The sequence below is a fragment of the Bombina bombina genome, chromosome 7 (genome assembly GCF_027579735.1).
Source record: "Bombina bombina isolate aBomBom1 chromosome 7, aBomBom1.pri, whole genome shotgun sequence".
In the NCBI taxonomy this organism is placed as follows: Eukaryota; Metazoa; Chordata; class Amphibia; order Anura; family Bombinatoridae; genus Bombina; species Bombina bombina.
In genome coordinates, this window is record NC_069505.1 from 387,980,615 (window position 1) to 388,007,721 (window position 27,107).

The window sequence follows — 27,107 nt, forward strand, 5'->3', positions numbered from 1 at the left end:
CATTCGGATTAAAATAAATTTGGATGTATTTGGTTCGGATTCGATTTGTAAATTCGGAAGTTCGGTATGTGTTAGTTTGGATGTGCTGTGTATTAGATTAGTATTATGTACTGTAATATTAGGTGTAACTCATAGCAGAGTGATATAACATAATATACTGTAAACTACTAGTGTAATCGTGGTTAGTCCATGGCCATCCGAATGTAACAAATAAATCCAAACTAATTTGAATTTATTATTTATTTGAATTTTTATTTATTTGAATTTTATTATTTATTTATTTATTGGGATCTTTCTAACGCCGGTATTTAGAGTCGTGGCTGAAGTGAGCGTTAGAAATCTAACGACAAAACTCCAGCCGCAGAAAAAAAAAAGGAGTTAAGAGCTTTATGGGCTAACGCCGGTTTATAAAGCTCTTAACTACTGTGCTCTAAAGTAAACTAACACCCATAAACTACCTATGTACCCCTAAACCGAGGCCCCCCCACATCGCCACCACTCTATTAAATTTTTTTAACCCCTAATCTGCCGACCACACACCGCCGCCACCTACGTTATCCCTATGTACCCCTAATCTGTTTCCCTCTAATACCGCCGACACCTACATAATATTTATTAACCCCTAATCTGCTGCCCCCGCTATCGCTGACACCTGCATATTTTTTTAACCCCTAATCTGCCGCTCTGTACACCGCTGCAACCTACATTATACCTATGTACCCCTAATCTGCTGCCCCTAACACAGCCGACCCCTATATTATATTTATTAACCCGTAATCTGCCGCCCCCAACGTCGCCTCCACCTACCTACAATTATTAACCCCTAATCTGCCGACCGGACCACACCGCTACTATAATAAATGTATTAATCCCTAAAGCTAAGCTCTAATGCGAGCTCAATCTGATTGGCTGATCGGATCAGCCAATCGGATTGAACTTGAATCTGATTGGCTGATTTCATCAGCCAATCAGAATTTTCCTACCTTAATTCCGATTGGCTGATAGAATCCTATCAGCCAATCGGAATTCGAGGGACGCCATCTTGGATGACGTCCCTTAAAGGAACCGTCATTTGTCGGGAAGTCGTCGGTGAAGATGGATGTTCCGCGTCAGCGGGATGAACTACATGGATCCGGAAGAAAGAAGATTGAAGATGCCGCTTGATAGAAGACTTCAGTCGGATCATGGACCTCTTCAGCTCCCGCTTAGATGAAGACTTTAGCCGGATCATGGACATCTTCAGCCCCCCGCTTGGGCTTGGATCAAGACATCGGAGGCTCTTCTGGATCGATCGGTGAACCCGGCGTGGTAAAGACAAGAAGAACACAGGAGTATAGCGCTAATAGCTAAAAGAGAACAAGGCCACTCTAAAACAGTCACCCCAGGACTGTCACGAAGAAAACAAAGTTAGGAGAAAAAAGAGGGCGCTAAGAGCTGAGTTCTCACCACACTTGGTCAAATAACGGGAAATGCAAATAAAATTGAAATGAATACCTTTACTCACATTAAAATACAATTACAACATTACACATTAAAATAAAATAGAAGGGACGTCTCCCTTTAAAAATTGGATTACCACCTAAAAAATATAAAAAATATGGAAAAAGAAATATTTTTTGTTAAAATGTTTGAGCGTTGTAAAAAGATGCAGCAAGATTGTTACAATGTTAATATCGTTCTTGAGTGAGATCTTCACAGTCTTTGCAACATAGTTTCTTGTGTTAACTGATCGAAAAAAATGTTACAGTTCAGCAAATAATGTCAGCGTGGAGTTAATATAGTAGGATTTTTCATAAAAGTTAAGCGATCATGTTGAACACCTTGTAATCAGGTTATACTCACACTCTTCCAAATGATTGTAATAACGGCTTGATAGCTTACACTTTTGGAGATTATCAGAAGTAAACAATATCTCCAAAGTGTTAGTAACTTTTCTTACTTTCTTGAGTCGGCTGAACCAGGTCAGCGTGATTGGAAACTGCTTTCTTTGCTCCAAAATTCCTAAGCTTGAATCGGCTGAACCCGGTCAGCGTGATTGGAGACAGCTTGTTTTTTCAAACCTCTATATGTCAGATATTGCAGGATTTCCAAGGGGATAATGAAAGTCCACAGACCCGCACTTAGCGTGAATCACGCGCGGGTTACAGAGTAAAACTAGGTACCTAGATTTAAAGATAGAGTAAAGTCTTTTGTTGGGAACAACACAAGTAAGTAAGCAAGTGTTGTTCCCAACAAAAGACTTTACTCTATCTTTAAATCTAGGTACCTAGTTTTACTCTGTAACCCGCGCGTGATTCACGCTAAGTGCGGGTCTGTGGACTTTCATTATCCCCTTGGAAATCCTGCAATATCTGACATATAGAGGTTTGAAAAAACAAGCTGTCTCCAATCACGCTGACCGGGTTCAGCCGATTCAAGCTTAGGAATTTTGGAGCAAAGAAAGCAGTTTCCAATCACGCTGACCTGGTTCAGCCGACTCAAGAAAGTAAGAAAAGTTACTAACACTTGGGAGATATTGTTTACTTTTGATAATCTCCAAAAGTGTAAGCTATCAAGCCGTTATTACAATCATTTGGAAGAGTGTGAGTATAACCTGATTACAAGGTGTTCAACATGATCGCTTAACTTTTATGAAAAATCCTACTATATTAACTCCACGCTGACATTATTTGCTGAACTGTAACATTTTTTTCGATCAGTTAACACAAGAAACTATGTTGCAAAGACTGTGAAGATCTCACTCAAGAACGATATTAACATTGTAACAATCTTGCTGCATCTTTTTACAACGCTCAAACATTTTAACAAAAAATATTTATTTTTCCATATTTTTTATATTTTTTAGGTGGTAATCCAATTTTTAAAGGGAGACGTCCCTTCTATTTTATTTTAATGTGTAATGTTGTAATTGTATTTTAATGTGAGTAAAGGTATTCATTTCAATTTTATTTGCATTTCCCGTTATTTGACCAAGTGTGGTGAGAACTCAGCTCTTAGCGCCCTCTTTTTTCTCCTAACTTTGTGGTAAAGACAAGGTAGGGAGATCTTCAGGAGCTTAGTGTTAGGTTTATTTAAGGGGGTTTGGGTTAGATTAGGGGTATGTGGGTGGTGGGTTGTAATGTTGGGGGGGGTATTGTATGTTTTTTTTTTACAGGCAAAAGAGCTGAATTCTTTGGGGCATGCCCCGCAAAGGGCCCTTTTCAGGGCTGGTAAGGTAAAAGAGCTTTTCTATTTTAATTTTAGAATAGGGTAGGGCATTTTTTTATTTTGGGGGTCTTTGTAATTTTATTAGGGGACTTAGAGTAGGTGTAATTAGTTTAAAATTGTTGTAATATTTTTCTAATGTTTGTAAATATTTTTTTATTTTTTGTAACTTAGTTCTTTTTTTTTTGTACTTTAGTTAGTTAGTTTATTTCATTATATTTATTTGTAGGTATTGTATTTAATTAATTTATTGATAGTGTAGTGTTAGGTTTATTTGTAACTTAGGTTAGGATTTATTTTACAGGTAATTTTGTAATTATTTTAACTAGGTAGCTATTAAATAGTTATTAACTATTTAATAGCTATTGTACCTGGTTAAAATAAATACAAAGTTGCCTGTAAAATAAATATTAATCCTAAAATAGCTACAATATAATTATAATTTATATTGTAGCTATATTAGGATTTATTTTACAGGTAAGTATTTAGCTCTAAATAGGAATAATTTATTTAATAAGAGTTCATTTATTTCGTTAGATTTAAATTATATTTAATTTAGGGGGGTGTTAGTGTTAGGGTTAGACTTAGCTTTAGGGGTTAATACATTTATTAGAGTAGCGGTGCGGTCCGGTCGGCAGATTAGGGGTTAATAATTGTAGGTAGGTGGAGGCGACGTTGGGGGCGGCAGATTAGGGGTTAATAAATATAATATAGGGGTCGGCGGTGTTAGGGGCAGCAGATTAGGGGTACATAGGGATAACGTAGGTTGCGGCGGTGTACGGAGCGGCAGATTAGGGTTTAATAATAATATGCAGGGGTCAGCGATAGCGGGGGCAGCAGATTAGGGGTTATAAATATAATATAGGGGTCTGCGGTGTTTGGGGCAGCAGATTAGGGGTACATAGGGATAACGTAGGTTGCGGCGGTGTACGGAGCGGCAGATTAGGGGTTAATAATAATATGCAGGGGTCAGCGATAGCGGGGGCGGCAGATTAGGGGTTAATAAGTGTAAGGTTAGATGTGTTTAGACTCGGGGTACATGTTAGGGTGTTAGGTGCAGACTTAGGAAGTGTTTCCCCATAGGAAACAATGGGGCTGCGTTAGGAGCTGAACGCTGCTTTTTTGAAGGTGTTATTTTTTTTTTCAGCTCAAACAGCCCCATTGTTTCCTATGGGGGAATCGTGCACGAGTACGTTTTTGAAGCTGGCCGCGTCCGTAAGCACCGCTGGTATCGAGAGTTGCAGTGGCGGTAAATATGCTCTACGCTCCCTTTTTTGGAGCCTAACGCAGCCCTTCTGTGAACTCTAAATACCAGCGGTATTTAAAAGGTGCGGGGAAAAAAAAGCATGCGTAGCTAACGCACCCCTTTGGCCGCAGAACTCTAAATCTAGCCGTTAGGGTTTATTTTATAGGTAAGTATTTAGTTTTAAAAAGGAATAATTTAGTTAATGATAGTAATTTTATTTAGATTTATTTGAATTATATTTAAGTTAGGGGGGTTAGGGTTAGACTTAGGTTTAGGGGTTAATACATTTAGAATAGTGGTTTGGACGTTGGGGACAGCAGATTAAGGGTTAATAAGTGTAGGTAGGTTAAGGAGACATTGGGGCGGCAGATTAGGGGGTTAATAAATATAATGTAGGTGTCGGCGATGTTGGGGGCAGCAGATTAGGGGTTATTAAATATAATGTAGGTGGCGGCGATGTTAGGGGCAGCAGATTAGGGGTTAATAAATATAATGTAGGTGGCGGCAATGTCCGGAGTGGCAGATTAGGGGTTAATAAGTATAATGTAGGTGTCTGCACTGTTGGGGGCGGCAGATTAGGGGTTAATAAGTGTAAGATTAGGGGTGTTTAGACTTGGGGTTCATGTTAGGGTGTTAGGTGTAAATATAACTTTAGTTTCCCCATCAGAATCAATGGGGCTGCCTTACGACCAGCTCACCCCTGATTTAAGCAGCGCTGGTATTGGAGTGTGGTATGGAGCTCAATTTTGCTCTACGCTCACTTCTTGCCTGTTAACGCCGGGTTTGTAAAAACCTGTAATACCAGCACTGTAGGTAAGTGAGCGGTGAGAATAAACTGCACGTTAGCACCGCACAGCTCATAACGCAAAACTCGTAATCTGGCCGTTTGTTATTTTTGTAAGGTTAGGTTTTTGGTTTTCAGTAATCTTAGGGTTGTTTTATTCTCTGCAAGGGTATTTTTTTTATATTTTCTGTAATCTTAGTTTTGTTTTTTCAGTAATCTTAGGGTTTTTTATTTTATGTAATGTTTGGGTTTTTTGTAATGCAGTTTTTTTTTGTTTGTAATTTTTGAATGCTTTTTAGGTAGTTAGTATATTTTTAATTTTATTTCAGTGTATTTTAATTGGGGTTAAGTTAGGGGGTGTCAGGTTACGGGGCTTTGTTTTTAGTTTAATGCTTTGTGCTGTGGGGGTAAGAGGAGTAGGGGTCAATAGGTTAATTGGGTGTTTGCATTGTGGGGGCTGGCAGATTAGGGGCTAATAGGTTAATTGGGTGTTTGCATTGTGGGGGGTTGGCGGATTAGGGGTTAACAAGTTAATTAGGTGTTTGCGATGTCGAGGGATTGCGGTTTAGGGGTTTATATGTTTTATTAGTGATTGCGATGTATGGGGATTGCGGTTTAGGGGTTAATACATTTTATTAGTGATTGCGATGTATGGGGATGGCGGTTTAGGGGTTAATATGTTTATTTAGTATTTGTGATGTGGGGGATAGTTTTAAATGGTGTTTTAACATTTGGGTTAAAAAAAATTCCGGTTTAGATTTTTACGTGTGACTTCAACATTTTTTTTTTTATGTTTATGTTACGCGTGCAATATGATATACTGGCGTCAGCTACTGTGGAACATAAAAGGGCCATAAAGATCACATTCTGGGGGTTGGGGTCCATATTGCTATGCTGAATGTTAAATATTACATTTCCCAACATCCCTGTCTCTCACTGCTGATATATATTTAAAAAAATATGGCCATTTTCAAGCATCTTGACATGGACTTCAACCCCATTAGACTGCCACATTCAACTCTCTGTCCCTATACTACTAACTCCTTAAGGTGCTACACTGTCCCTGTTACCTACTCACCCACTCTGCACACATTCAGGGAGGGGTTTCTATAAGAAACACCACATTTTGACCCAACAGCCACTTTATCTACAGTGGAGGGTTATAATGGGAGTCACACATATATTGCAGCAATGAGGCTGAGCCAGTCAAGAATGCAGGACAGCTAACCGGCCAATTATCCCTAGTAAACTAACTGGTATTTATAGTTCTCAATCCAGGACATTTTTAACTTAGGGAGGCTTCAAACAGTTTTCTTTCACCCCTATATCAGAGCAACATTAAACTTGTTGAACTGGTCATTTTCATCTGAGACAACAGACAGTAAAAGATGTTTTGTGATCCAGAAGTTTAAATATTATATCTCCCAGCATGCCTTTCTCCAGAACTGCCAACTAATTTGCATAGTCGGTAAAGTCAGACAAAGTTACATTACAGCAAGTATGTTACAGTGGTTTTCCATGTATCTGCAATTGCAGTGTAAAAATATTGTCTTGTTTCATGAGAAGACATAGGAACAGCAATGATTTAAGACTAAACAGACTAAGAATGGAAAAAAGGCAATTGTTTCAAACAATAATAGATCTTACTTCTAATTAAGAGGCTTAATCTTTATAAAATAGATTTTATTTCTGGTAGTGCATTATTTTGCTTGATCATAAAGTTGCTGAGATAGAAAGGTTTACATTTGAAATAAAAAGCCACATAAACAAAACCATCTGTACAGATGTGTAATTAGGCCATGTGAGAACAGACCTGCCATGTTTGTTTAGGGAAATGCCCTTTTATACCATTTCTATAAGAGATTATTATCTTGTTACTTCTTTAACATACCATATTCATCACAGTCACATTTATTTAGCCTTGTACTAATGAGTTTGTATACAGGGCATGTACCTTTATCCAAGGGCCCCATCACCAGAATAGCTGTCTGTCACCCCTCATCTAATAATAGATCTTCTAGTTAAGGGGCTTTTCAGCTGTTTTGCCTTTTCTGTTGATGTGCTGCCCTAGGCACTGGTAATATATTGAGACTTTTCATGTATTGTTTTTTTTCTGTAGTTATACAGCTCTAGGCACTAGTAATTTGTTCAGACGTTGTAGGTTATTAGTGTTTAAGGCACTGGTAATATTTTTGTGGAACTTCAGCCAATGTGTTGTGTGCCAGATGAAGAAATAACAGAGACCAGACCAAATATCCAAACAATGGCTAACCCTTCACAGGCTGATCTCTAATTCACTGCTAGCAGAACTTCCCTTACAGACAAAGGGAAAGTGAAGCTCTTGCTAAGTGTAACAGCTAATATAATCAGAACATTCCTAGATAGGAGAAATAGATCTGATAAGTCATTATTAATCACACCACCCAGCTCCTCCAATAGCAGGTGCAATGGGAAGGGGAGCAAACAATCACAATAACGCTAGTGTCATTATTGGCACCTCACTTGTAATCCTGCTCTTATTTGCACATTTCTTTCATGTTGGTTGAGTTGTTAGGCAAAATACAGACAAAGAAGAGTTTTATTTCTCTTAGAAAAACTAAGGCCTAGATTTAGAGTTCTGCGGTAGCCGTCAAAACCAGCGTTAGAGGCTCCTAACGCTGGTTTTTACCGCCCTCAAGTATTTGGAGTCAGTGATTAAAGGGTCTAACGCTCACTTTCCAGCCGCGACTTTTCCATACCGCAGATCCCCTTACGTCAATTGCGTATCCTATCTTTTCAATGGGATCTTTCTAACTCCGGTATTTAGAGTCGTGGCTGGAGTGAGCGTTAGAAATCTAACGACCAAACTCCAGCCGCAGAAAAAAGTCAGTAGTTAAGAGCTTTTTGGGCTAACGCCGGTTCATAAAGCTCTTAACTACTGTACTCTAAAGTACACTAACACCCATAAACTACCTATGCACCCCTAAACCGAGGCCCCCCCACATCGCCGCCACTATAATAAATATTTTTAACCCCTAATCTGCCGACCGCCACTTACGTTATCCTTATGTACCCCTAATCTGCTGCCCCTAACACCGCCCACCCCTATATTATATTTATTAACCTCTAATCTGCCCCCCACAACGTCGCCGACACCTACCTACAATAATTAACCCCTAATCTGCCGACCGCAAAACGCCGCCACCTACGTTATCCCTATGAACCCCTAATCTGCTGCCCCTAACACCGCCGACCCCTATATTATATTTATTAACCCCTAATTGGCCCCCCACAACGTCGCCGCCACCTACCTACACTTATTAACCCCTAATCCGCACCGCTACTATAATAAAGTTATTAACCCCTAATCCGCCTCACTCCCGCCTCATTAACCCTATAATAAATAGAATAAACCCCTAATCTGCCCTCCCTAACATCGCCGACACCTAGCTTCAAACATTAACCCCTAATCTGCCGACCGGAGCTCACCGCTACTCTAATAAATTTTTTAACCGCTAAAGCTAATTCTAACCCTAACCCTAACACCCCCCTAAATTAAATATAATTTTATTCTAACGAAATAAATTAACTATTATTAAATAACTTATTCCTATTTAAAGCTAAATACTTACCTGTAAAATAAACCCTAATATAGCTACAATATAAATTATAATTACATTGTAGCTATTTTAGGATTAATATTTATTTTACAGGCAACTTTGTATTTATTTTAACCAGGTACAATAGCTATTAAATAGTTAATAACTATTTAATAGTTACCTAGTTAAAATAATAACAAAATTACCTGTAAAATAAATCCTAACCTAAGTTACAATTAAACCTAACACTACACTATCAATAAATAAATTAAATAAACTACCTACAATTATCTACAATTAAACCTAACACTACACTATCAATAAATTAATTAAATACAATACCTACAAATAAATACAATGAAATAAACTAACTAAAGTACAAAAAATAAAAAAGAACTAAGTTACAAAAAATAAAAAAATATTTACAAACATTAGAAAAATATTACAACAATTTTAAACTAATTACACCTACTCTAAGCCCCCTAATAAAATAACAAAGACCCCCAAAATAAAAAAATTCCCTACCCTATTCTAAAATTAAAATAGAAAAGCTCTTTTACCTTACCAGCCCTGAAAAGGGCCCTTTGCGGGGCATGCCCCAAAGAATTCAGCTCTTTTGCCTGTAAAAAAAAAACATACAATACCCCCCACAACATTACAACCCACCACCCACATACCCCTAATCTAACCCAAACCCTCCTTTAATAAACCTAACACTAAGCCCCTGAAGATCTCCCTACCTTGTCTTCACCACGCCGGCTTCACCGATCGATCCAGAAGAGCCTCCGATGTCTTGATCCAAGCCCAAGCGGGGGGCTGAAGATGTCCATGATCCGGTTAAAGTCTTCATCCAAGCGGGAGCTGAAGAGGTCCATGATCCGACTGAAGTCTTCTGTCAAGCGGCATCTTCAATCTTCTTTCTTCCGGAACCATGTAGTTCATCCCGCCGACGCGGAACATCCATCTTCACCGACGACTTCCCGACAAATGACGGTTCCTTTAAGGGACGTCATCCAAGATGGCGTCCCTCGAATTCCGATTGGCTGATAGGATTCTATCAGCCAATCGGAATTAAGGTAGGAAAATTCTGATTGGCTGATGAAATCAGCCAATCAGATTCAAGTTCAATCCGATTGGCTGATCCGATCAGCCAATCAGATTGAGCTCGCATTAGAGCTTAGCTTTAGGGATTAATACATTTATTATAGTAGCGGTGTGGTCCGGTCGGCAGATTAGGGGTTAATAATTGTAGGTAGGTGGAGGCGACGTTGGGGGCGGATGATTAGGGGTTAATAAATATAATACTACACTAGCAATAAATTAATTAAATAAAATACCTACAATTACCTACAATTAAACCTAACACTACACTATCAATAAATTAATTAAATACAATTCCTACAAATAAATACATTTAATAAAACTAACTAAAGTACAAAAAATAAAAAAGAACTAAGTTACAAAAAAATTAAAAAAATATTTACAAACATTAGAAAAAAATTACAACAATTTTAAACTAATTACACCTACTCTAAGCCCCCTAATAAAATAACAAAGACCCCCAAAATAAAAAAACGCCCTACCCTATTCTAAATTACAAAAGTTCAAAGCTCTTTCACCTTACCAGCCCTTAAAAGGGCCCTTTGCGGGGCATGCCCCAAAAAATTCAGCTCTTTTGCCTTTAAAAAAAAACATACAATACCCCCCCAACATTACAACCCACCACCCACATACCCCTAATCTAACCCAAACCCCCCTTAAATAAACCTAACACTAAGCCCCTGAAGATCTTCCTACCTTATCTTCACCACGCCGGGTTCACCAATCGATCCAGAAGAGCTCCTCCGATGTCTTGATCCAAGCCCAAGCGGGGGGCTGAAGAGGTCCATGATCCGACTGAAGTCTTCATCCAAGCGGGAGCTGAAGAGGTCCATGATCCGGCTGAAGTCTTCATCCAAGCGGGAGCTGAAGAGGTCCATGATCCGGCTGAAGTCTTCATCCAAGCGGGAGCTGAAGAGGTCCATGATCCGGCTGAAGTCTTCATCCAAGCGGTAGCTGAAGAGGTCCATGATCCGGCTGAAGTCTTCATCCAAGCGGGAGCTGAAGAGGTCCATGATCCGGCTGAAGTCTTCTATCTAGCGGCATCTTCAATCTTCTTTCTTCCGGATCCATGTTCATCCCGCCGACGCGGAACATCCATCTTCACCGACGACTTCCCGACGAATGACGGTTCCTTTAAGGGACGTCATCCAAGATGGCGTCCTTCGAATTCCGATTGGCTGATAGGATTCTATCAGCCAATCGGAATTAAGGTAGCCAATCAGATTGAGCTTACATTCTATTGGCTGATCAGAACAGCCAATAGAATGCGAGCTCAATCTGATTTGCTGATTGGATCAGCCAATCGGATTGAACTTGATTCTGATTGGCTGATTCCATCAGCCAATCAGAATTTTCCTACCTTAATTCCGATTGGCTGATAGAATCCTATCAGCCAATCGGAATTCGAGGGATGCCATCTTGGATGACGTCCCTTAAAGGAACCGTCATTCGTCGGGAAGTCGTTGGTGAAGATGGATGTTCCGCGTCAGTGGGATGAACATGGATCCGGAAGAAAGAAGATTGCAGATGCCGCTTGATAGAAGACTTCAGCCGGATCATGGACCTCTTCAGCTCCTGCTTGGATGAAGACTTCAGCCGGATCATGGACCTCTTCAGCTCCCGCTTGGATGAAGACTTCAGTCGGATCATGGACCTCTTCAGCCCCCCGCTTGGGCTTGGATCAAGACATCGGAGGAGCTCTTCTGGATCGATCGGTGAACCCGGCGTGGTGAAGATAAGGTAGGAAGATCTTCAGGGGCTTAGTGTTAGGTTTATTTAAGGGGGGTTTGGGTTAGATTAGGGGTATGTGGGTGGTGGGTTGTAATGTTGGGGGGTATTGTATGTTTTTTTTTACAGGCAAAAGAGCTGAATTTTTTGGGGCATGCCCCGCAAAGGGCCCTTTTAAGGGCTGGTAAGGTGAAAGAGCTTTGAACTTTTGTAATTTAGAATAGGGTAGGGCATTTTTTTATTTTGGGGGTCTTTGTTATTTTATTAGGGGGCTTAGAGTAGGTGTAATTAGTTTAAAATTGTTGTAATTTTTTTCTAATGTTTGTAAATATTTTTTTTATTTTTTGTAACTTAGTTCTTTTTTATTTTTTGTACTTTAGTTAGTTTATTTAATTGTATTTATTTGTAGGAATTGTATTTAATTTATTTATTGATAGTGTAGTGTTAGGTTTAATTGTAGATAATTGTAGGTATTTTATTTAATTAATTTATTGCTAGTGTAGTGTTAGGTTTAATTGTAACTTAGGTTAGGATTTATTTTACAGGTAATTTTGTTATTATTTTAACTAGGTAACTATTAAATAGTTCTTAACTATTTAATAGCTATTGTACCTGGTTAAAATAATTACAAAGTTGCCTGTAAAATAAATATTAATCCTAAAATAGCTACAATGTAATTATAATTTATATTGCAGCTATATTAGGGTTTTTTTTACAGGTAAGTATTTAGCTTTAAATAGGAATAAGTTATTTAATAAGAGTTAATTTATTTAGTTAGAATAAAATTATATTTAACTTAGGGGGGTGTTAGGGTTAGGGTAAGAATTAGCTTTAGGGGTTAAAAAATGTATTAGAGTAGCGGTGAGCTCCGATCGGCAGATTAGGGATTAATACTTGAAGTTAGGTGTCGGCAATGTTAGGGAGGGCAGATTATGTGGGTTAATATTATTTCTTATAGGGTTATTGAGGCGGGAGTGAGGCGGATTAGGGGTTAATAAATTTATTATAGTAGCGCTCAGGTCCGGTCGGCAGATTAGGGGTTAATAATTGAAGTTAGGTGTCGGCGATGTTAGGGAGGGCAGATTAGGGGTTAATACTATTTATTATAGGGTTAGTGAGGCGGGAGTGAGGCGGATTAGGGGTTAATAACTTTATTATAATAGCGGCGCGGTCCGGTTGGCAGATTAGGGGTTAATAAGTGTAGGCAGGTGGAGGCGACGTTGTGGGGGGCAGATTAGGGGTTAATTAATATAATATAGGGGTCGGCGGTGTTAGGGGCAGCAGATTAGGGGTACATAGGGATAATGTAAGTAGCGGCGGTTTACAGAGCGGCAGATTAGGGGTTAAAAATAATATGCAGGGGTCAGCGATAGCGGGGGCGGCAGAATAGGGGTTAATAAGTGTAAGGCTAGGGGTGTTTAGACTCGGGGTACATGTTAGGGTGTTAGGTGCAGACGTAGGAAGTGTTTCCCCATAGGAAACAATGGGGCTGCGTTAGGAGCTGAACGCAGCTTTTTTGCAGGTGTTAGATTTTTTTTCAGCTCAAACAGCCCCATTGTTTTCTATGGGGGAATCGTGCACGAGCACGTTTTTGAGGCTGGCCGCGTCCGTAAGCACCGCTGGTATCTAGAGTTGCAGTGGCGTTAAATTGTGCTCTACACTCCCTTTTTGGAGCCTAACGCACTGAAAACCCTGCCATTCTGTAAACTCTAAATACCAGCGGTATTTAAAAGGTGCGGGGGAAAAAAAGCACGCGTAGCTAACGCACCCCTTTGGCCGCAAAACTCTAAATCTAGGCCTGAGTCTTGTTTGTTACATTTCATGTGAGTTACCTGCAGACAAGACTATGTGACATTACAAATATTATTTAAAGATAAATGAGGTTTCTACCAGTATAAATTAGACTTCTGCGCGGCGGAAAAATTAGTTTCAGATATTTTAGAATTTTGTTTTCGGATCGATTCAAATTTCGTAAACATTCAAATGCATTTGTTTCGGATTCATTTGGATTCAAATAAATTTGGATGTATTCGGTTCGGATTCGATTCGTAAATTCGGAAGTTCGGTATGTGTTAGTTTGGATGTGCTGTGTATTAGACTAGTATTATGTAGTATAGTATCAGAGTAATATTTGTAAGAAGTGTAATCCACAAATAGAAGCCCCTTAAAAATGAACAATCAAATAGTAATATTCAGTGCAAATGCACTGTTAAGAGCAAGGCTGTGTTACTAATAATGTGCAGGGGGGTGCTTACTGTCTAGTAACATAGGAAAATGAACAATAAAAAGTTGACAGTACCTCAGCACTCAGAAGGTTACCACAATCTAGGAAATATCAATATCAGGAATAGGGTAGATGCCAGACAATGGAAACTTAATAAAACGTAACTTTTACTGATATGCTAGTAAAAATATGTAAGTGTGTAGAACATAGAATATATGTAAAGACAATGACATTTAAAACTTAGAATAAAAAACTATATACATATGTGTGTATGGCACAGAGGATCAATTATAATAATGGGATAAGCACGATATGGTAAAACCACACAGCCCAAGGCTTCAACAGGTTCACGGATTGCAACAAAGCTATCTAGAAAAAGGGGATTGACCCCTACAACAATTACACTGAGCTATGCAATACTGGAACAGCTAGTCTGAGCTGTACTGGGTGGCAGAGAAAATTAAATAAAGTAAGGAGAATGCCAAACGTATGATACACAATTAATATCCCATAAGTATTAGGAAGAGGGTCTCATACACACAAAATACGCCTGATGTGCATTTCGCCGCTAGCACAGCTTTCTCAAAGGCTAACCAGAGTCTGGCCACCAACCTGGTCTTTATTAGACAATAAGCCAATCAGGGGTGGCTAAAAAACACACCCCTCACAGTAGCCTATCAAATGAGACCTGCCGTCATTGGTTGATCGTTCATCACATGTGTTAGGCAAGCCGGATAGTGTAACCACACCTACCCGTTGCCATGGTAATGTTAATACCACTGCTGATTCAATATACGTAGAGGAGGTAACAAGTCACATGTGCGTGAAGTCAAAGTGATAATCTGACAATGCGGTTGCAGTCATAAATGTATTCATAAATGATAACAACAGTTGGGGAGAAAATATTGGATATAATGTTGTTGTTAGTCACAGTAGTAAAATGGAACTTATTTAGATCCTGTAAGCATATGCTTATACATTGATCAGATCAAAGATCATGGTACATAAGTTTTTGGAAGATGGGGGAACGTAATCTCCGATATGCCATATAAAATGCCCAAGTACACGGCGATATCATAAAGAAAACGGGCTGGATTGCACATGTCCAATAATGTAATATATAATAATCTTAAATTGTATAATACGTCAAAAAAACGTCAAAAAACATTTCAGTGCACATTTTCAACATGCATAACAGATATTGAAAGTTAACCAATAATTCTGTAAGATATTAAAAAGAGGGAAATTATCCATAATTTTCCGTAATTTTGCCACGATCACAATAAATGCCCATAGGTACTAGATCTTACGTGTTTTAAATCGATACCACAATACTGGTACTAAGTATAGAAATCATGTAGTAGTTATTTACTAATGATGGGTACAATCACATAAGAGCTGCTAAAAAGTGTTCTGTCAAACATATTAAGCATAATTAAACAATATAGAAACCATATAGTATTATATCTCTTAATGATATCGTAACTGTTTACTGCTGCTGGCTCAGATATATATAGGAATTCTATTCCAACATATAGAGAATGAGTAATACTCAGTTAGTAAAAAGGGGGTTCATCAACTGATTGAGGCAGTTAGAAATGCATCTATATAAGTGCAATTGCTCCTAAACCGCTACAGTCCAATAACTAGAAACATATGTTGCTGTGAATTCTCATAGTCATTAAATTATGTTTGTGCAGCTTAGAAGTGACAGAGTGAGTGAATGGTACAAAGTCTTATATCTAAAGTCACTATAAGAGTATACTAGATAAGTTTAGTAAGATATGCTAGTTTGTCTAATTATAGAATTTGATAGTAGTACCATATCATGATGATTATAGTTTCTAAATTTAAATAATCCATATAGAGCTAAGTCCCTATGGTTGAAGGTATAATTTAGTGAAAAACTCTCATAAAAAAGCTGCAAAGCCATCTTGCTCATTAAGGCCATAGGGTACTAGTGTGTTCAGCCAGAAAATCTAGCGAAACTCAGATTGGAGTAGCATTTGTTCAGTGTCACCTCCTCTTATGCCAGGTTTGATTACCTGTAAAACAGATACTTTCAATAGGGGTTTGATGCCGTGTTGTTTCAAATAGTCTCTCGCTACAGGGGTTAGTGTTTTCTTTTTACCCATGTCGGTTATACAATTTTTAATACTGTTGATATGTTCACCTATTCTGGTGCGTAACTCGCGTGTCGTGATTTCCACGTACCTCATGCCACATTTGCATAAGAGACAATAGACAACGTTTTTGGTCCTGCAATTCGCAAAACCAAACATTCGTTTGGTTCCTGCTGGAGTAATAAACTCCCTTTTGTCATGTATATACTCGCAGAAACTACATGAGCCACAAGCGTATGTCCCACACAGTCTTTTATTACCTGGTTTCTTCTTAATAAAGTGACTCTGAACCAATTTGTTTGCTATTGTAGGAGCTCTACGCCAGCTAGTATTAATTTTGTCTCCTATGCTTTGGGCTAGTACCTGATCAGATTTAAGGATACTTGCGTATTTATTTAATATCCCATTTATGAGTTGATGTTCAGCATTATAGGTTGTAACAAATCTAACAATATTTTCAGAGTCTGTTTTTTCTTTTTAGGTATAAGTAAGGAGTCTCTAGATGTTCTCTTAGCACGTTGAAATGCTAATCTTATCGTTTTTCGTGTATATCTTCTCTCCCTTAGACGCAGCTTCAATTCTTTAGCTCTTTGGATAAAAACAGATTCCTCAGTACAATTTCTCCTGATTCTCAGGAATTCCCCAGTAGGAATTGCTCTCTTTGTTTGTGTCGTGTGGCAACTGTCATATTGCAGTAGGGAATTTGTTGCCGTCTCTTTCCTGTACAGATCCGTCTTAAGTGTATTAGTCTCATCTTTATAAATTATAATGTCAAGGAATTCCACTTGCGATTCACTAATATTGTAAGTTAGTTTTAGGTTAAGATCATTTTTATTTAACAGCGACATGAATGCTTTGAATTCATTAGCACTGCCTGTCCAAATGATAAACAGGTCCTCTATGTAACGACTCCACATACTTATGTATTTTGTGTAGTGGGACAAGTCAACCCTGGAGCTGTTAATATGAGTCGGAATGGTTTCGCAGAAAGACTGTCCCTGCATCTCCGGACTCTAACATTCTCCCATTCTCTCAAGAAGAGGCTAACAGGACTGCTTAAAGCTCCAGTCCCATTTCAAAGAGTACTAACCTCCATAAGAGACTACTCCGAATCTTCCGACTCTTCTCTGCCAACCACCTGTGACGAAAGGCAAAGAATGACTGGGGGATAGGGAAAGTGGGGGAGGTATTTAAGCCTTTGGCTGGGTTGTCTTTGCCTCCTCCTGGTGGCCAGGTTCTAATTTACCACAAGTAATGAATGATGCCATGGACTCTCCTCCCCTTTAGATGGAAATAGCCCTGGTACCAAAAGGCCAGAAAATTGAAAAGTGCTGTGATTACTAAGGGGTTAAAACGTTTGTGTATACTATCAATAGTGTCAGCATATTTGTAGAGGTTATGCCTCTGTGCTGGCCACTTTTCCACGTAGCAGGTAGCCAAAACCCTAAAGCACCTCTGCCACTCTTCATAAGTCTCTGGCCGCTTGACCCTCTTGGGGCCGGTACCATCTTCTGCCCTCTCTTTGTTCCTGTATGCTTCAGCAGAAAGTTCAAAGATATTGACATACCACCCTAACTGAATCTTTTTGATTACCTTTGTATTCAAATGCCCATACAGGGAATGCACCAGACAAGGGTAGGTGTACCCTTGAGCTGCCACTTTTCTGGATACTGGAAGACCTGCACCTGAGCCGCTATACACTACCAACTGCTGACTAGTAGCGTCTGCTGTAACCCCAGTGCCACCTGTCTTAGCTTTCTCCTGCGCTGCAAACATTTTTTTTGATCATCCTAAACATGTGCTGCTTTCCCTTGCCCACTAGCCCCAGTTCCTTTCCACTCTCTGAGTCTGACCCACTGGATTATGAGCTCATATCAGCATGTGTGTGTATAGGGATCAATAACTCACCAGTCACCGACGCCTGCCCAGTTGTTCCAGACATAGAAGGCTCCGCCACTGCCGCAGCTGTTCCTGCTGTCTGTTGAGTCACTGTTCTTGCCTGCTGACATTGCTGCCACATAGATGTACTGGTTGAGGTATTCATCACTTCCTGTGAAATAACAGAAAGATGGGGAGTACTCTGGAAAGAGGATGGGACTCCAGAGGGGCCCACCCCTTTTAAAATAACAAATTTCCAACATTCATACTGGAACCTTGACCTACATAAGCGCCGGCAGGCCCTGGCCCATGAGTTCCTGAGTTTGCAATCATACCTCTTCCGCAACTAATGCTAGGCGCATTATATATGCTAGCCTGACTTGTAAGATGATAATTAACTCCATGTACACTGCTAAGGTTAATAACAGAACAATTCCCTGCCATCAATGACTCATTAACATTCAGAACGCTCCTACTTCTGTCCGTAAGGCTCCCAGCATTTCGACAGTGCGTCACATTTATACTGCCTACTTGCTCATGCAAGCCTCCATCCGACTCTCTTCTGCATCAGGCTTCATCATCTCGCACACTCAAAAATTCTACCTCTGTGTTTGAAACCCTGCTCACTATACGAGATTCCTTGAGCCTCCCGGATCCCATATTGGCCACGCCTTGACCCGAGCTCCGAACAAGGCCCCTCCTTGCTGGATCTACCGCTCTTTCCTGCTGACCTGACCTCCCACCTGGAGCGCTACACTCTTCCCGGAGTCTCCCCAACATACTCGGAGCTCTGTAAGGTGAGTGTAGTCCGCTCCGTGTTTGCCTCCTCCCTCGACTGCGGCCGAGATTATCACCGCTCTCTACGTCTGATGGTGATTATGTGCGCGCCGAGTCACATGAGGGGGCATTTCTCTCTTTGGCACCAACCACCATAGCCACACCAGGCCGCAGCAGGCCAGATGCCTCATCGCCACGCCCCAGGCCCTCCAACCCAGCCGCAGTCCCTGGTGGAGTTATAACAGCAGCCAGGGACTGGGCCAAGGCCAGAATGGCAGCCAGGATAGCTGGGGGAACTGAGCAGCACTAGATCCGACCAGTGGGTTAGCCACCAGATGTGCACCTGTATCCTATCGGGTAATTAAACCTGAGGGGTGTGAATGTAGGTATACCTGTGCAACAGATTGAGTGAGGTCTGATTGAATTGTGGGGACAGCGTCCACCAGTCTTCCCGTGCTAGGCCCAGCAACCACCTCCATTACATTACTGGGGACAGCCATTACGGGATAAGGCCTAGTGCTAGTGCCACTACCCTGCCCAACATTTTTCAAAGACCTGGTTAAGTGTGCTACAGTGGAGCTGGGTTGGGGTGTTAGTGGTACAACCTCATCTGAACTTCCCACGCTTTCCCTTGCAGGACCTCTTCTCCCTGTGGATCCTTCCGTCTCCTCCCTGTACTGCCTGGGGCAAACAGAAGCTCTTCTAGACCGACCCATGCTGCCTTCCAGAAAAATTCCTCGACACAGAACAAAATCCTCTCAAAGTTTGTAAACAGGAAAAGAGAAAGGAACCACTGCAACATAGACCTATAAAGGTAAGCACACTGTCCGCTCCTCCAGTTGCAACAAAGTAACACACACACACATAGCAAACTCAAGACTTCAACTCAGTTATCCCTTAATTTTGTTACAGGTCCACTAGAGGGTCCTCCTCTGTCATCCCCCCCCCTCTTTTTTGCGCTCTCTTTCTCTTCCCCCTCTCTTTTGCGCTCTCTCTCTTTCCCCTCTCTTTTGCGCTCTCTCTCTCCCCTCTCTTTTGTGCTCTCTCCCCTCTCTTTTGTGCTCTCTCTCTCCCCTCTCTTTTGCGCTCTCTCTCTCCCCTCTCTTTTGCGCTCTCTCTCTCTCTCTCTCCCTCCTGTCTTTTGCTATCTCCCACCCCTCTCTTTTGCTCTCTCCCACCCCCCTCTTTTGCTCTATATCCCCTCTCTTGTGCGCTCTCTCTCTCACACAGACGGCCACGGCCGCTCCCACCCTGGTCCGCCTCATCACACCCACCGGCTCCGCCCCATCATGCCCCAGCTGAGCCCCCATCACGCCCGTCCAGCCCCGCCTCCTTCACTGATCAGGTGCCAGGTCAGCTTGTTGAAGGCCAGGTGTGTTTGTCCTCACACAGTCTCTACTGTGCATGACCGCTTCGGACAAACACACTTGGCCTTTTATATTATAGAATGATTCTTAGTATGTTCATGATATTCAGAACATGCACAACATTATATGAAATTGCACATGTGTGTGGTACTGATATTATTAATTAAAGTGATGGTAAATTAAGCTAAACATTATTGAACAGTTAGATCACCTTATATTATAAAATATAAGTTTAATTCATGAAGTCACCTATTTTCTAACTAAATCTGATTCTACGGTCTAATCTTTACGATAACACAATAACCCTATTGAAAACAATGGAGCAGCGACGTTCAAAAAACCTAAAACCTACAATTGTGCGTTAACCTCCATGGCAATAAGCCCCCTACTGTAATAACCCTTAAACCACCACAACCTCCACTGCAATAAACTCCCTACACTATATTTGCCCCTAAAAACCGCATCCCCCATAACAATTTACCTTGCTACACTAATACCGCCTAAACCACCACACTTCCATTGTAAAGCTGCCCACTAAAACTATTAACACCAAACCTCCACACCCCCATTGCAAACTACCCCACTACACAGTTTGTGGTGGCAACTTTTTTCCCAGCCCGAACTCTTTACACGAGCTTTGTGTTCACATAAAAAGTTTGAGCATAAAATGCGACTGTGTTTAAGTGATAGCTTTTTCTTTAAACTTGTAATACGAGTGCACATTGACACTCTATGCCACCCAAAGAAAATATGGGGATAGTAAATTACCGCAAAATTGTTTGGAGTAATTTAAATACTGTGCCACTTGTAATGTGGATTCAAGCTATTGAGTTTGTGCTCCTCATGCTAAAGATAGTGCGCCACTTGTAATCTAGCCTAAAGCACTTGCCTACATTTTTTCCTTTTAATTCCGTAAAGCAAGCGCTTTAATTGGTTATTCAAAGAAATGTCACGAAAAAAAATAATAAAAGCAAATAAAAAAAAACTTTTGTTTTCTGATAGAGCGGCCGGAGCTACGATCTCAGTAATAAGATTTGATACTCAATGATCAGCTACTCGCTGGTTGACAAAGACAACTCTTACAGCTCCATTAACCCATTAAATGCAAGTGCTATTTTGTATTTTAAAGACCAATGTTATTCTTTTGCTCTTTGACATGCTGTGTTTGATGATTGGTTCAGGGGTTTTAGGGGAGGCACAAAACAAGGCTGCCTGCAGATGTGCCAAGGATGAGAGAATAAGCATTCTGAAGATATGTGTACTGAGAAGTTTGTAGATCTTTACGCTGTCTCAAACATTTATAGATTAACACAGTCCTTAAAGCCTAGGAAAGTGTGTACGAAACATTAAAATACCAATTACTAACAATTAATAAAATTACAATTCAAATACTTAATTCCAACAGCTGCGCATTTAGGGGGTGTAAGAACGTGGGTCTCCCCAACAACAGTGAGACGACGCTATCTCTACCTCGGGCAGCCCCTTGCAACAGCCAAACTACAGATTAAATATATTAAAAAACATGTTTAATTACTTCACTACAATTTAAAGGGACATAAGAGCCAAAAAATGTCTTTCATGATTCATATAAAGTATACATTTTTAAAAAAACTTTCCAATTTACTTCTACTATTTAATTGGCTTCATTCTATTGGCATCCTTTGTTTTAAAAGCATATCTACATAGGCTCATTAGCTTGGAGTTAGCTGCTGATTGGTTGCTAAATGTGCATGCCCATTTTCATTGGCTTACAAATGTGTGCAGCTAGCTCCAAGGAGTGCATTGCTGCATCTTCAATAAAAGATACCAAGAGAATGAAGGAAAATTGAAAACAGAATTACATTGTAAAGTTTTTTTTAAATGTATAATCAATCTGAATCATGAAATAACAATAACCTAGATTACAAGTTTTGAGCGATATAGAGAAATTAACGAACGCAACAAAAGTTACGTTATTTAATTTCCTATAGCACTGCCATTACAAGTTTTCAAACATACGCCTTTTGTGTGCGATATAGTTGTGTTGAGCTCCATACCGCACCCAAAACAAGCACTGTGTTTGACGTGCACAATTTCCCCTTCAGCCTCGCCGGAAACAGCAGTTAGGAAACAGCAGTTAGGAAACAGCTGTTAGGAAACAGCGGTCTAAAGACCAATGCTTCATAACTTGTCCTCTGCCTCTGAGGCTGAGGCCTTCAATCCGCCCGATCCTATACGATCGGGCTGATTGACACCCTCTGCTAGCAGCCAATTGGGGTCAGCATTGCACAAGCATTTCACAAGAACTGCTTGTGTAATGATAAATGCAGACAGCTTATGCTGTCGGCATTTATCGATGCGCGGCGGACATGATACGCTACATCGTATCATGCCCGCTCGCACTTTGATAAATTGACCCCATACTCTCTATTACAATTACGTTTCAATCTACAGAACTGACTTACGGGATATTGTCCAGCCATCTCAGATGATGGTTGCCAGTACGGTCACTATAACTATGACACTCAACCTTCTTAAAGAAGATATTAGAGCAAATGTTACCATATTCATCCAAATATTGCGAAACATCTAAAAAGTCCACTCTATTAGGATCAATATTACGTGAAAAAGAGATACCAAATTAGTTGCAGTTTAAATGCTTAATAAATTCCTTGTATTCTTTAAAAGACCCCCCCCCCCAAAAAAAAAGGAGATCGTAAATGTAGCGGCCAAATAATCCCATAAACAATTTGGCAAACTATGGTTGAATCAGGTCTCCATGGCTGTACCACATATCTGGAGGAAAAAAAGTGTCCAAATAGACAAATTAATTATGGGACAAAATTAATTCAATTGGTTTAAGAATAAACCTCTTTTATTTCTCAGGCATAAAAATGTCCAAATTAAAAAAAAAATATTCTACTGCTGATAACCCTAAAGGATGTTGAATATTAGAATACAGTGCTGTGACATCACCGCTTATCCAAATTATGTTGTTGTCAATTCTAGGTGGAACTTTACCCAATCTGTGGTCCTCTCTGCATCGGCCAGCGATAGTGCGAATGTTGGTGGGTGGGAGCTGCTGCAGAGAGGCGGGTGGGCGGTCATTGCAGGGATCAATGACGTCAGCGGGGACAAGATCACGCGGGAGCGCGCACGGGTCAGGGCACATGCACAGTGGTGGAGGCGGGAGCGTGCGTGGGGCAGGAGCGGGTGAGAGCCCTACAGAGAGGAGGGGGGGCATTTTCGGTCTAAGGGATCAGGGAGGAGGTCGGGGTGGTTATTGAGGGGGGAAAGCTACACTACAGAAAAATAAATAATAAAAAAATAAAATATAATTTTTTTTTTAACATTTCTATGCAAACTGGGTACTGGCAGACAGCTGCCAGTACCCAAGGTGGTGGACAATAAGGTTGAGGGGGAGGGTTAGAGAGCTGTTTGGGGGGATCAGGGAGGTTGGGGGCTAAGGGGGAATCCTACACATCAGAATATGTAAAAAAAAAAAAAAAAATTCTTAAAGCCTTTTATTTTAGTACTGGCAGACTTTCAGCCAGTACTTAATATGGCGGGGACAATTGTGGGGTGGGGCAGGGAAGAGAGGGGTCAGGGAGAAATCAGGGGTGGGATGTGTCAGGTAGGAGGCTGATCTCTACACTAAAGCTAAAATTAACCCTACAAGCTACCTAATTAACCCCTTCACTGCTGGGCATAATACACGTGTGTTGCGCAGCGACATTTAGCAGCATTCTAATTACCAAAAAGTAACGCCAGAGCCATATATGTCTGCTATTTCTGAAAAAAGGGATCCCAGAGAATCATTTACAACCATGTGTGCCAAAATTGCACAAGCTGTTTGTAAATAATTTCAGTGAGAAACCTAAAGGTTGTGAAAAAGTTTGTGAAAAAGTTAACAATTTTTTTTATTTGATCACATTTGGCGGTGAAATGGTGGAATGAAATGTACCAAAACGCGCCTAGTTCAATACTTTGGGTTTTCTACTAAAAATAAAAATATATACATGTCAAGGGATATTCAGGGATTCCTGACAGATATCAGTGTTACAATTTTTTGGAATTATTTTTTATTTGGATATATAAAAGTGCTACTTGTAATTATTGCCCTATAACTTGCAAAAAAAGCAAAGAAAATGTTAATTTGGGTATTTTTAAGCTCAGGACAAAATTTATAAACTATTTAGCATGGTTGTTTTTTTGCTGGTTGTAGATGTGTAACAGATTTTGGTGGTCAAAGTGAGAAAAGGTGTGTTTTATTTTTTTTTTCAGATAGAGCATGCCATTTCTTTCATGTAATTGGCAAGAGTCCATGAGCTAGTGACGTATGGGATATACAATCCTACCAGGAGGGGCAAAGTTTCCCAAACCTCAAAATGCCTATAAATACACCCCTCACCACACCCACAATTCAGTTTTACAAACTTTGCCTCCTATGGAGGTGGTGAAGTAAGTTTGTGCTAAGATTTCTACGTTGATATGCGCTTCTCAGCATTGTTGAAGCCCGATTCCTCTCAGAGTACAGCGAATGTCAGAGGGGCGTGAAGGGAGTATCACTTATTGAATACGATGATTTCCCTAATGGGAGTCTATTTCATAGGTTCTCTGTTATCGGTCGTAGAGATTCATCTCCTACCTCCCTTTTCAGATCAACGATATACTCTCATTTTACTATTACCTCTGATGATAACTGTTTCAGTACTGGTTTGGCTATCTGCTATATGTGGATGGGTGTCTTTTTGGTAAGTATGTTTTTTATTACTTAAGACACCTCAGCTATGGTTGGGCACTTTATGCATTTATATAAAGTTCTAAATATATGTATTGTACTTATATTTGCCTTGAGTTAGGTTCATGTATTTCCTTCTGCAGACTGTCAGTTTCATATTTGGGGAATATAAACATTTTTTTAAGAAATGTTTTTCTTACCTGGGGTTTAGTCTTTTTTTCAATTGACTACTTCTTGCAAAGTGCGGGCGGTATTAGGCCCGCGGGTGTGCCAAATACTAAACTTTATTGCGTCATTCTTGGCGGCTGGCGTGATAATTTTTTTGGCGCGAAAGATATGTCTATGATGCAACTTCGTCATTTCCGGCGTCATAATTGACGCCGAAGCCTTACACACGGTTGCTTCAGTTACGTTGTGCGTCATACTTGGCGCCAAATTTTTTCATTATTTCAATACCCCATTGATGTTTGCCTCTTGTCTTTTTTCTCTATCAGAAGGCTATGCTATTTGCATTTTTTCCCATTCCTTAAACTGTCATATAAGGAAATTGATGATTTTGCTTTATATGTTGTTTTTTCTTTTACATTTTGCAAGATGTCTCACTCTGATCCTGCCTCAGAAGTTTCTGCTGGAACATTGCTGCCTGACATCGGTTCTACCAAAGCTAAGTGCATTAGTTGTAAAATTGTGGAAATTATTTCGCCGAATGTCATTTGTAATAGTTGTCATGATGAACTTTTACATGCAGATAGTGTGTCCAACAGTAATAGTACATTGCCAGTTGCAGTTCCTTCAACTTCTAATGTACATGATATACCTGTGAATTTTAAAGAATTTGTTTCTGATTCTATTTTGAAGGCTTTGTCTGCATTTCCACCTTCTAATAAATGTAAAAGGTCTTTGAAAACTTCTCATTCAGTTGATGAAATTTCAAATGACCAACATCATAATAATTTATCCTCTTCTGATGAGGATCTATCTGATACATAAGATCCATCCTCAGATATTGACACTGACAAATTTACCTATTTATTTAAAATAGAGTATATGCGTTCTTTATTAAAAGAAGTGTTAATTACTTTGGATATTGAGGTAACCAGTCCTCATGACGTTCAGTCTAATAAACATTTAAATGCTGTTTTTAAACCTCCTATGGTTTCTCCAGGGTTTGTTCCTATTCCTGAGGCTATTTCTGATATGATTTCTAAGGAATGGAATAAGCCAGGTACTTCTTTTATTCCTTCTTCAAGTTTTAAAAAATGGTACCGTTTACCAGCAAAGTCTATAGAGTTTTGGGAAAAAATCCCCAAAGTTGATGGGGCTATTTCTACTCTTGCTAAACGTACCACTATTCCTATGGAAGATAGTACTTCCTTTAAGGATCCTTTAGATAGGAAGCTTGAATCTTATCTAAGGAAGGCCTATTTATATTCAGGCCATCTTCTTGACCTGCAATTTCTTTGGCTGATGTTGCGGCTGCATCAACTTTCTGGTTGGAGAATTTAGCGCAACAAGAATTGGATTCTGACATATCTAGCATTATTCGCTTACTGCAACATGCTAATCATTTTATTTGTGATGCCATTTTTTATATTATCAAAATTGATGTTAGATCCATGTCTTTAGCTATATTAGCTAGAAGAGCTTTGTGGCTTAAATCTTGGAATGCTGATATGACATCTAAATCTAGATTACTATCTCTTTCTTTCCAAGGTAATAATTTATTTGGTTCTCAGTTGGATTCTATTATTTCAACTGTCACTGGGGGAAAGGGAGTTTTTCTGCCTCAGGATAAAAAACCTAAGGGTAAATCTAAGGCTTCTAACCGTTTTCGTTCCTTTTGTCAAAATAAGGAACAAAAACTTAATCCTTCCCCCAAGGAATCTGTTTCCAATTGGAAACCTTCCTCAAACTGGAATAAATCCAAGCCATTTAGGAAACCAAAGTCAGCCCCTAAGTCTGCATGAAGGTGCGGCCCTCATTTCAGCTCAGCTGGTAGGGGGCAGATTAAGGTTTTTCAAGGATACTTGGATAAATTCTGTCCAAAATCAATGGATTCAGAGCATTGTCTCTCAAGGGTATCAAATAGGATTCAGAGTAAGACCTCCTGTGAGAAGATTCTTCTCTCACGTATCCCAGCAAATCCAGTAAAAGCTCAGGCTTTCCTGAAGTGTGTTTCAGACCTGGCGTCTTCAGGGGTAATCATGCCAGTTCCTTTTCAGGAACAAGGTTTGGGGTTTTATTCAAATCTATTCATTGTCCAAAAGAAGGAAAATTTATTCAGACCAGTGCTGGATCTGAAAATTTTTAATTGTTATGTAAGAGTACCAACTTTCACGATGGTGACTATAAGGACTATTCAGCCTTTTGTTCAGCG